The sequence below is a fragment of the Trichechus manatus genome, unplaced genomic scaffold (genome assembly GCF_000243295.1).
Source record: "Trichechus manatus latirostris isolate Lorelei unplaced genomic scaffold, TriManLat1.0 scaffold00005, whole genome shotgun sequence".
Classification (NCBI taxonomy): Eukaryota; Metazoa; Chordata; class Mammalia; order Sirenia; family Trichechidae; genus Trichechus; species Trichechus manatus.
Genome location: NW_004443941.1, coordinates 34,589,661 through 34,599,047, shown reverse-complemented (window position 1 = coordinate 34,599,047; position 9,387 = coordinate 34,589,661).

Below are 9,387 nucleotides of genomic sequence, written 5' to 3'. Positions count from 1 at the left end.
ACATATAATTTTAAAAATCTCATACATGTTTCATTACCTCTGTATTAAGAATTCTTAATAACTTGTTGTTGTGTGCCATTGAGTCTATTCCAACTCATAGCAACCCTGTAGGATAGAGTAGAATTGCCCCATAGGTTTTCCAAGGCTGTAATCTTTATGGAAGCAGACTGCCACATCTTTCTTCTATGGAGCGGCTGATGGGTTGAAACCACTGACCTTTTAGTTAGTAGCTGAGTGCTTAACCACTGTGCCACCAGGGCGCCTTCTTAATAACTATTAAAATTTGATAATTGCTAATGTAGATTTGGTTTGTTTTGGGTGTGCTTTGAAAAACCATTTTGAGTGTCTGAACATCTGATTTAATTAGTTTCTGTTCATCTTTCTTAGCAGAGGAGCAAGAGGTATAATGTATATGGCATTCAGTAAAATTGTTAACGTGTAGAAAAACAGTAGTGCTTATAGCATCAGTAGTTATTTTTAAAGTGGTACTCCTAAATCATAAAAGCTGCTTGAAAGAGACCTTTAAAATCTTGTGATCCTGAACAATGTTATATGAAGTAAAAAAAAAAATAAAATGCTTCCCAGCTTTGTGTTCTGTTTTACAACACCCTGTTCTGTATTACTTGATAGCAGAACAAGTACCAGGTAGTCACTAACAAATACCCAATTTTTCTTAAGGAAAATAAGAATTTTTAACTAGAATTTGCTTGTTGCAAATTTCATAGGCTCTAGATTACCTTTAATATTTATAAGTAAATGAAATATTTTTACTTAAGACCATAAAATAGCAAATACCTATTAACTGTTAGCGAATTGTTGTGTTACCATTTCTGGTCTCAGCTGGAAAAGTTAACTGCTGTCCTCCATGTGGTAACATAGCCATCTCTTGGCATGTATTTCGTTAGCAGCCTTATCCATCAGGAAATATCCAGCAATTCTGAAGCAAGTCTGCAAATTAGCGAGTTATCAAAAGCCCACGTCTCTTCCTTACTCTCCCCACCCACCCCCAAAAAAGAGAAAACTAAAACTTATTTTAAGCTGCAGGAAAAGTGTGGAGCTACCTTTGAGCCAGAATAATGTGGGAAATTACATGTTCTGATTTTTTAAACAGCCTTAGAAAAACAGAAGCACCAGAGAGGTAGAACTTCTAGAACCTAAAATAATTTTAAGTAGTGAGGAAGGATTTGGGGCTACAGAAGCCACACTGTAAAATAAGCAGTTGTCACACATAAGGGTTTCTGAGGTCATTATTATAATGGTTTATTATATTTGATATTTATAGTGTTGACCCTGGAATTTTCCCAAAAAGCTTGGGGGTTAGTACCAAGGGGTAGAATTTTACTTATAAGTCAAAGTATTTTAGGATCACCTCTATCAAAAAATTGTTTCATGTTTTAAACTATTACTGCTTTAAGGTATGAAGAATTCACTTATATGGATCATATTTCTAATAATGTGAGATAAAATGTGTTCTAGAAAATTTCTGTTTTAAGTAGCATTTAATCTTGGAAGCTGCCTTGTTTAGGGTATGTATAAACACAGTATTTCAATGTTTAAAGCTCACCCAACATCATCCTCATGTCCTAATGAGCTGAGCAGTTAAAACCGATTGTGAGTTTGAAAGCATATGTAAATGTATACAAGGTCCAGTACTGCTACAGCTAATAATGCTAAGCTGCCCATAACAATGTTCTCTCTTTGAATTTTTGTATGATAGTATTTTCTAAGTCATAGTGATTTTAGATTGTGATTTCTGACCTAATTATTAATGCATTAATATTTTAAAACCAGAATCAGCCATGTATCTGTGCATCCTTTGTCTCTCCTGGTTGTGAGTGTATTTTTTAACAGTTATCATACGTAGTGATCCTAATGGGTGGTGGTCCTCCAAAAAGTAATTATGGGACATGTTTGCTTCTGTTTCAAATTGATAGTAAAATAATTGAAATTTCTACTAAAATCAGACTGTAATTAAACACTGTGTTAAAAAGTAGTGTAGAAGGGTTTGTAAAGTTTTATGAATCATTATAAAACCTGCTTAGTTCTAAGGTCTATAAGACAATTTGTTTGCATAATGTGTCTGTTTCTAAAAGTTCCCCCAAATACTAAACTTAGAGTTCTAAATTAGTGAAAAATTGCATTGACTTGAAATATAGAGTAGATATTTTTGTTTAAATATTATTTAAAATTTAGTTTATTTTTTAAAGTGTTGATGTAACAAAACATTGAATAAAATACTTTGACAACCTAATAACATCAAAATACTTTTCAGATACAACAAAAATAATTGAATGTTTGAAAATGATTGTTATTTATCTTTTATATTTTTATTAGTGCACATTTAGCCAGTTTTAGGCTTTAGGGGATTATGACACGTTTTTTAAATAATACCTTACTTCCACACAATTCTTTCAGATTGCATTGCAGTCTGAAACAAGTCTTACTAGAGCTAAAAATCACCCTCAGTAGTTCTCTGCTCTGATTAAAAAAAACCCGAACCCATTGCTGTCAAGTTGATTCCGACTCATAGCAACCCTGTAGGACGGAGTAGAACTGCCCCATAGGGTTTTTAAGGAGTGCCTGGTGGATTCAAACTGCCAGCCTTTTGGTTAGCAGGCGAGCTCTTAACCACTACGCCACCAGGGTTTCCTCCGCTCTGGTATGTCAGTTACGTAAACTAAATAATGATTTTTGTTTTTCATAAATCGTTTCTTTAATTGAACCCCGAGCCTTGTATTACTTTTAAGTTTCCCTTAGCCGTGGAATCACAAGTGCTCTATTCCTCATTTATATAATTTTCTTCCAGTAGTTTGTGTGTTTGAGAAATAGCTGCACTTTTTGATTAAATGCCTAGAATGTGGTTTTGAGATCAGTAGATGAATTCACTAAAAACTAGACATTCTTATATCTTCGCACTTCAAATCATGATACTGTCTGAAGCTCCAACTTGTGAATATATTTTCTTGATAACAAGCTGGTATGAATTTTAGACCTTACTGTTGGAATCAACTCTATGGCAACGGATTTGGTTTTTTTGGTTATTTTTGTGGGGTACAATGGGTCTAAAAAGAAATGGTTAAGAGAATATCCCCATACAGGGCATAATTTATTAAACATGAAGCTTATGGTTAGATGTCTTTTTGAATTCTTTTCAAATGCTGAGGTTGAATTTAGGGAAAGAATGTCAGGAGGATTAGAATGGCAGCAGTGAAATAATCTGCTTAACGTTTTTTATTTCCAGCAAGATACCCGCAAGTTTTTACTTTGAAGATAATTAGTTTATAGTTTACAAGTGCTAAAAAATTTTTTTTTAATTCCTTAAGCATCCTTTCTAAATAGTTCAGTGGTGTATACTAATGCTACCATTGAATTTATTTTAGGTTATATACTAATATGAAAAAAATAGAATGTATTTTATAAAATATTTTAATTGAACTTAGAGCATATAAAGATTGTTAATACTTATTGTGGGGGAAAGGAGTAAACATTTCTCCCTGTAGTAATTTTGTTAACAGTTGGAATGTGAGTAAATTAGGTTTATCAAGAATAGAAACCTTGTTTTTTCTATAATCATTACCACCGAGCAACTTTTATTAAAACAAAACACAGAATGACTAGTTATGGGGAGAAATTTGTCATCTGGTGATAAAGAGAAAAAGTAATATAAAAGCAGATTGCGCCTATTCACATAATAAGCACTCACTGTTGAAGAAAAATTATTGAACAATAATTTTACGTTTTTACTGTTTCTATAATGATCCTACTCACCTTTGTGAAATTAATCCATTCTCTATGTAAAGTATCAAATAGTAAACACCATTTGATAATTAGGCAACCCATATGTTTGTAATCCTTTAGAATTACTTGCTGCGATAATTGTAGTTTCCACGGAAACCAGTAAAAGTGCTATTGTTCCTGATGATGAGCCTAGTTGCTTAATCCCTTATATCCAGTCTTGTTTGCTAAATGGGACTTAGCAAAATCTTGTTCCTAAGTACGAATTTATTTTCAAAGGTGCTAGTGGTGGCCTGAAGAATGAAACATTGAGAAGAAACACATTCGAATTGGGTACCCTGAATGTGAAGGGATAATAAGTATTCAAGTAAATTTTGTTCCCTTACATTATGCCAGGTTCTGTGCTAGGTGTCAGGGTACAGTGATACGCAAAAAGGACCACATACCCTAACCTGACCTTAATAAGGTTATCTAGTGGAGGAGACAGCCAAATAGTTTCACAAATTTTGAAACAATTACAGCTGTGACAAATGGAAGACACGGAGGTCTGTGATGGTAGGAGATAATTCAGTAGAGGAATTAGGTAAGAAGGCTTCCCTGAGATGATGCTTGAGCTGAGATCTTAGGGATAAGTTAACTAGGCAAGGAGGAGAAGAAGTATTCTAGACAGAGGGAACAGCAGGTGAGTAGAAGGAATTGAAAGCTAATTTGGAGTTTAGTATTTTCTGAAATTGAAAAGTTGGTCCATACCATACCAAAAATTGAAAACAACATACCCATCAAAATAGAATGAATAAATTGATGTGAACAAGGTAATCTTATGCAGCAATAAAATGAGTGAACTACTGCTGCATGTACAACATGGAGACTCAAAAGCATTATGTTGAGTGAAAGAAGTAGACAAGGAATTTCTATTTATATGAAGTTCAAACAGGCAAAATTAAGCTGTAGTGTTCAGGGATGAATACTGAGGTGGTACAGTTTTTTTGTTGTTAACAGCTTTATCGAGGTATAATTTATATACCATAAAATGCGCCTAATGTAAGTGGGTGATTTTTAGTACATTTGCACAGTTGGACAATTGCAACCTAGTTAGCAAGGTCATTTTTATAAAATGACTTTCATAAAAGTCTGCTACCCTTAGGAAGGAGAGGGTTATGTGTAGAAAGGAGGATGGGGAGGACTTCTGGGATTGCTAGCAATATTCTATTTCTTAACCTTATCGATCTGGTGGCTTCTGAATGTTTGGTTCTTAGTAATTCATAAGCTGTAAGTTTATGTACTTTGCTGTATCTGTTACAGTACTTCTTTTAAAATGTATTTTTTATATTGTTTTAGGCCACACATATAACAGTTAAATTACCACTTTACATCATATTTTTTTATGTATCATTATACCATAGCCATTTTTTTACGTCATACAAACTTCACAGAGAAGTCTTTTCTTGAGCACCCTAACTATCCAACCATGTGCCACTCTGTTACATCTACATCATTGCTTATTTCATTCATAGCACTTATTACCCTCTAAGCATCTAGATTTTTTTTTATACCTACACTATAATGCAAGCTCCATTACAGCAGTGACGTTTTCTGATATGTTCATCAGTGTATCCCCAGTACTTTCATTGAATAAATCTGTGAACCTGGTCATTCAATGCTGAATTCAAATTCAGATCCAGTGGATTTCAGAACATGTAGTCTTCATCATTAGTCATTAATAGAGTGTTAAAGTTAGGCAAAACCTTAGCTATCATTTAATGAGTGTAATCATACCTCATTTTATAAATGAGGAAACTAAGGCAAGGAAAGATTAAGTAACAGTAGTGACCTGCAAAATTGGGATAAGAAGTATTTAAAAGCCTGGTTTAGTGCACTTTTATTACAACATTGAACAACAGTGGTGCCAAATTGGATAGCAACATAGATAATTGCCTTCTACCATAATCCGTCGTGAATAATTGAAACATCTTTCTCTTTCCTTCTTTTTAATGCTTTCTATTCCACTTTTTAAAAATCCACTATTTCAGGCTTGCAAGTACTCACATTAGTTAAGGTTCATGGAGCTGTTGTGAACATTAAATAAGCTAGTTAATATAAAACACATGTAATAGTCATTTTGATAACTAAGGTGCACCTGACCCAAGCCATGTTATTTTCAAACACTTCATATGCATGCGAAAGCTGGACGATTAAAAAGGAAGACTGAAGGATTCACGTATTTGAATTATGGTGTTGGCAAAGAATATTGAATATACCGTGGGCTGCCAGAAGAATGAACAAATCTGTCTTGGAAGAAGTATGACCAGAATGCTCCTTAGAAGTGATGATGGTGAGACTTCACCTCACTTACTTTGAATATGTTATCAGGAGGGACCAGTCCCTCGAGAAGGACATCAAGTTTGGTAAAGTAGTTATGTGCCATCAAGTCAGTTCCGACTCGCAGTGACTTTATAGGACAGACTAGAGCTGCCCCATAGGGTTTCCAAGGAGCGGCTGGTGGATTCAAACTGCTGACCTTTTGGTTACGTTGTGTCACTGAAAAAGAGGAAGACCCTCAATGAGTTGGAATGACACAACAGCTGCAACAATAGGCCCAAATATAGCAACGATTGTGGGGATGGTGCAGGGCCAGGCAGTGTTTTATTCTGTTGTACATAGGGTCGTTATGAGTCAGACTGACTCAATAGCACCGAACAACAGCAAGCATTCGGTAGACGTTAGCTATCGTATTAACACTGAAGTCAGCTTAGATAATGAAACAGGACAGTTTCACAAATAAAGCCAGTTATACATGAAAAGTTAGTATATGATAAAAGTAGCATGTGAAACTGCTATGGAAAGATGCATTATTTAAAAAAATGGAGATATTGTATCAGATACGAACATACTTGGTTTCAAGAAACAAAAATCTTGTATCAATGGCTTAACTGAATGGGAGTTTGTTTTTCTCCATAGTAAGAAGCCCAAGGTGAGGGTGTGGCCAACATGGCAGGGTATTTAGACGCTTCCTATATTCCTGTTACAACAAAGACCTGAGAAAACAAGCATTTGATTCTATATGAATATCTAGGATCCCTGAACAAGGCGAAGTTGAGGAATCTGACTGAATGATAGGGGGGAGAGAGACGGTTTGGAAGAAGTGGAGAGCGCCAGAGCCACGGCAGCGAAACTGCAGCGCTGCAGCCACACTGGTCCGAAGTGAAGCAGGCAAACACCTGTGCTGTGTGTACTCGGGAGGCAGTTTCCACATCAAGAGAGACTCAGCAGCAGAGATTCTGCTTGGACACGCCGAACCACAGAAAAGTAGCTCCCAAGTGGCTGAGATAAGTACATGTGTGCAGCATTTCACGGGGATTTAAAAAAAAAAAAAAGCCCATTTGGGAAAAACCTCTCCCTTTTACCTCCTCCCTCTGCACTCTGCACTGGGAGTCCGCGGGACCGGAAGTAAAGCCCAAAAGGCGCCCTGACCCATTCTTCTGGCCTTGGAGAGGGAACAAATAAGCTACTGGCTCCCCTAAGCCAGGAACACAAGGTCAGCACAGCTGCTTTGCTAGTCACAGGTATAAGGGGTCTGCAGACTCTGAGTGCCTTACACCCCTGTATAGACTTGTGGGGACCCATCTCAACAGAGTTAGCCCTCACTACCACAGTACAACAGGGCAAACAACTGAAGTTTAACTTCAACTGTTTCAGGTGTGAACTGGCAGATTTGTGACCCTCGAAAAAGCCCTGCCACTTAAACAGGCACTTTTATCAATCTGCAGCAGGGGCTTGAGGACTGGTGGTATCACCTAGAGGTCCTAGTCACCTGCTACAGGAGTCCAAGAAAAAGTGGTGCCCTTGAGTCTTTACAGCCAACAGAGTGGGGTGCTCATAGTCTGGCTGCAAAACTCACCTACCTACTCACCCTAGAGAATAGGGACACGCTTTCCTTTCAGACTCGGGCAGCCGTCAGCTGCCTGCCTGGCTCAGTGCATGATCCCCTACCACAGCCAGAGTCCAGTGCCTGCACCAATCACCCATGCCTCTCTAGGTCTGGGGGTGACAGCCTGCATCACACATTTGGTGACCAACTGCCTGAACACCCGAGCTGAACCAATATATGAAAATTTAATGGACTCCTGTGTGCACATACTTTACAGAACTACCTGGTGACAGGATGTTAGAGATTCAAAGGTCTCAAAAATCAAACTAGTGCACACAAGCAGCCTATTTGGGCATATCAAAACAAAACAAAATAAGCTAGGTCTCAGTAAACAAATACAAAATAAAATTATAATAAATTATTGATGGCTCAGAGACAACAGTCAATATCAAGTCACATAAAGAAGCAGTCCATGATGGCTTCAGCAAGCTCCCAAAATGAATAAATTCTCTGGAGGAAGAGAACTTCTTGGAATTACTAGAGGCAGAATATAAAAGATTAATATACAGAACTCTTCTAGAAATTAGAAAGGAAATTTTACAGAATGCATAAACAGCCAGGGAACACACAGACAAAGTAGTAGCGGAACTCAAAAAGTTATTCAAGAAAATAATGTCAAATTTAATAGGCTGCAAGAATCCACAGAGAGACAGCAATCAGAAAACCAGAAGATTAACAATAAAATTTCAGAATTAAACCAATAGAAAGTCATAGGAGCAGAACTGAGGCAGTAGAAGTTAGAATTAGTGACATTGAAGATAAAGCTCTTGACGCCAACTTATTTGAGGGAAAATCATATAAAAGAATTATAAAGAATGAAGAAACTCTTTAGAGTTATGTGGGACTTCTACCAAGAGAAATAACCTACGAGTGATTGGAGTACCAGAACAGGGGAGGGGGATAACAAAATACAGACAAAATTGGTGAAGATTTCTTGACAGAAAACTTCCCTGATATCATGAAAGATGAGAAGACATCTATCCAAGATGCTTATCGAACCCCACATAAGGTAGATCCCAAAAGAAAGTCAACAAGACATAATCAAACTTGCCAAAACCAAAGATAAAGAGAGAATTTTAAGAGTGGCTAGGGATAAAAGAAAAGTCATCTACAAAGGAGAGTCAGAATAAGCTTGGACTACTCAGCAGAAACCATGCAGGCAAGAAGGCAATAGGATGACATATATAAAGCCTTGAAGGAAAATAACTGCCATCCAATAATTATATATCCAGCAAAACTGTCTCTCAAATATGATGGCAAAATTAGGGCATTTCCAGATAAATAGAAGTTCAGGGAATTTGCAAAAACCAAACCGGAATACAAGAAATACTAAAGGGAGTCCTATGGTTAGATAATAACACCAGATAACAACGCAAGACTAGAACGCAGGACACAGCAACCAGATATTGACTCGGATACGGATATTGAAAATACATCAAAGCAAAAACATTGAAAATAGGGAAACAGATATCAATATGTAAAAAAGGACAAAATTAAAACAAAAAAGAGAGACTTAAAAAATGCAGACATTGATTTTTCATATGGAGGGGAAGTTAAGGCGATATAAAGTAATAAAAGACTGGTATAAACTTAGAAAAATAGGGATAAATATTAAGGTAACCACAAAGGAATCTAACAATCCTACAATTCAAAATAAAAAAGTAGAAACACAAAGAGCCAGCAAACACAAAATCTACAACAAAGAAAAAGATGAAAAAATACAT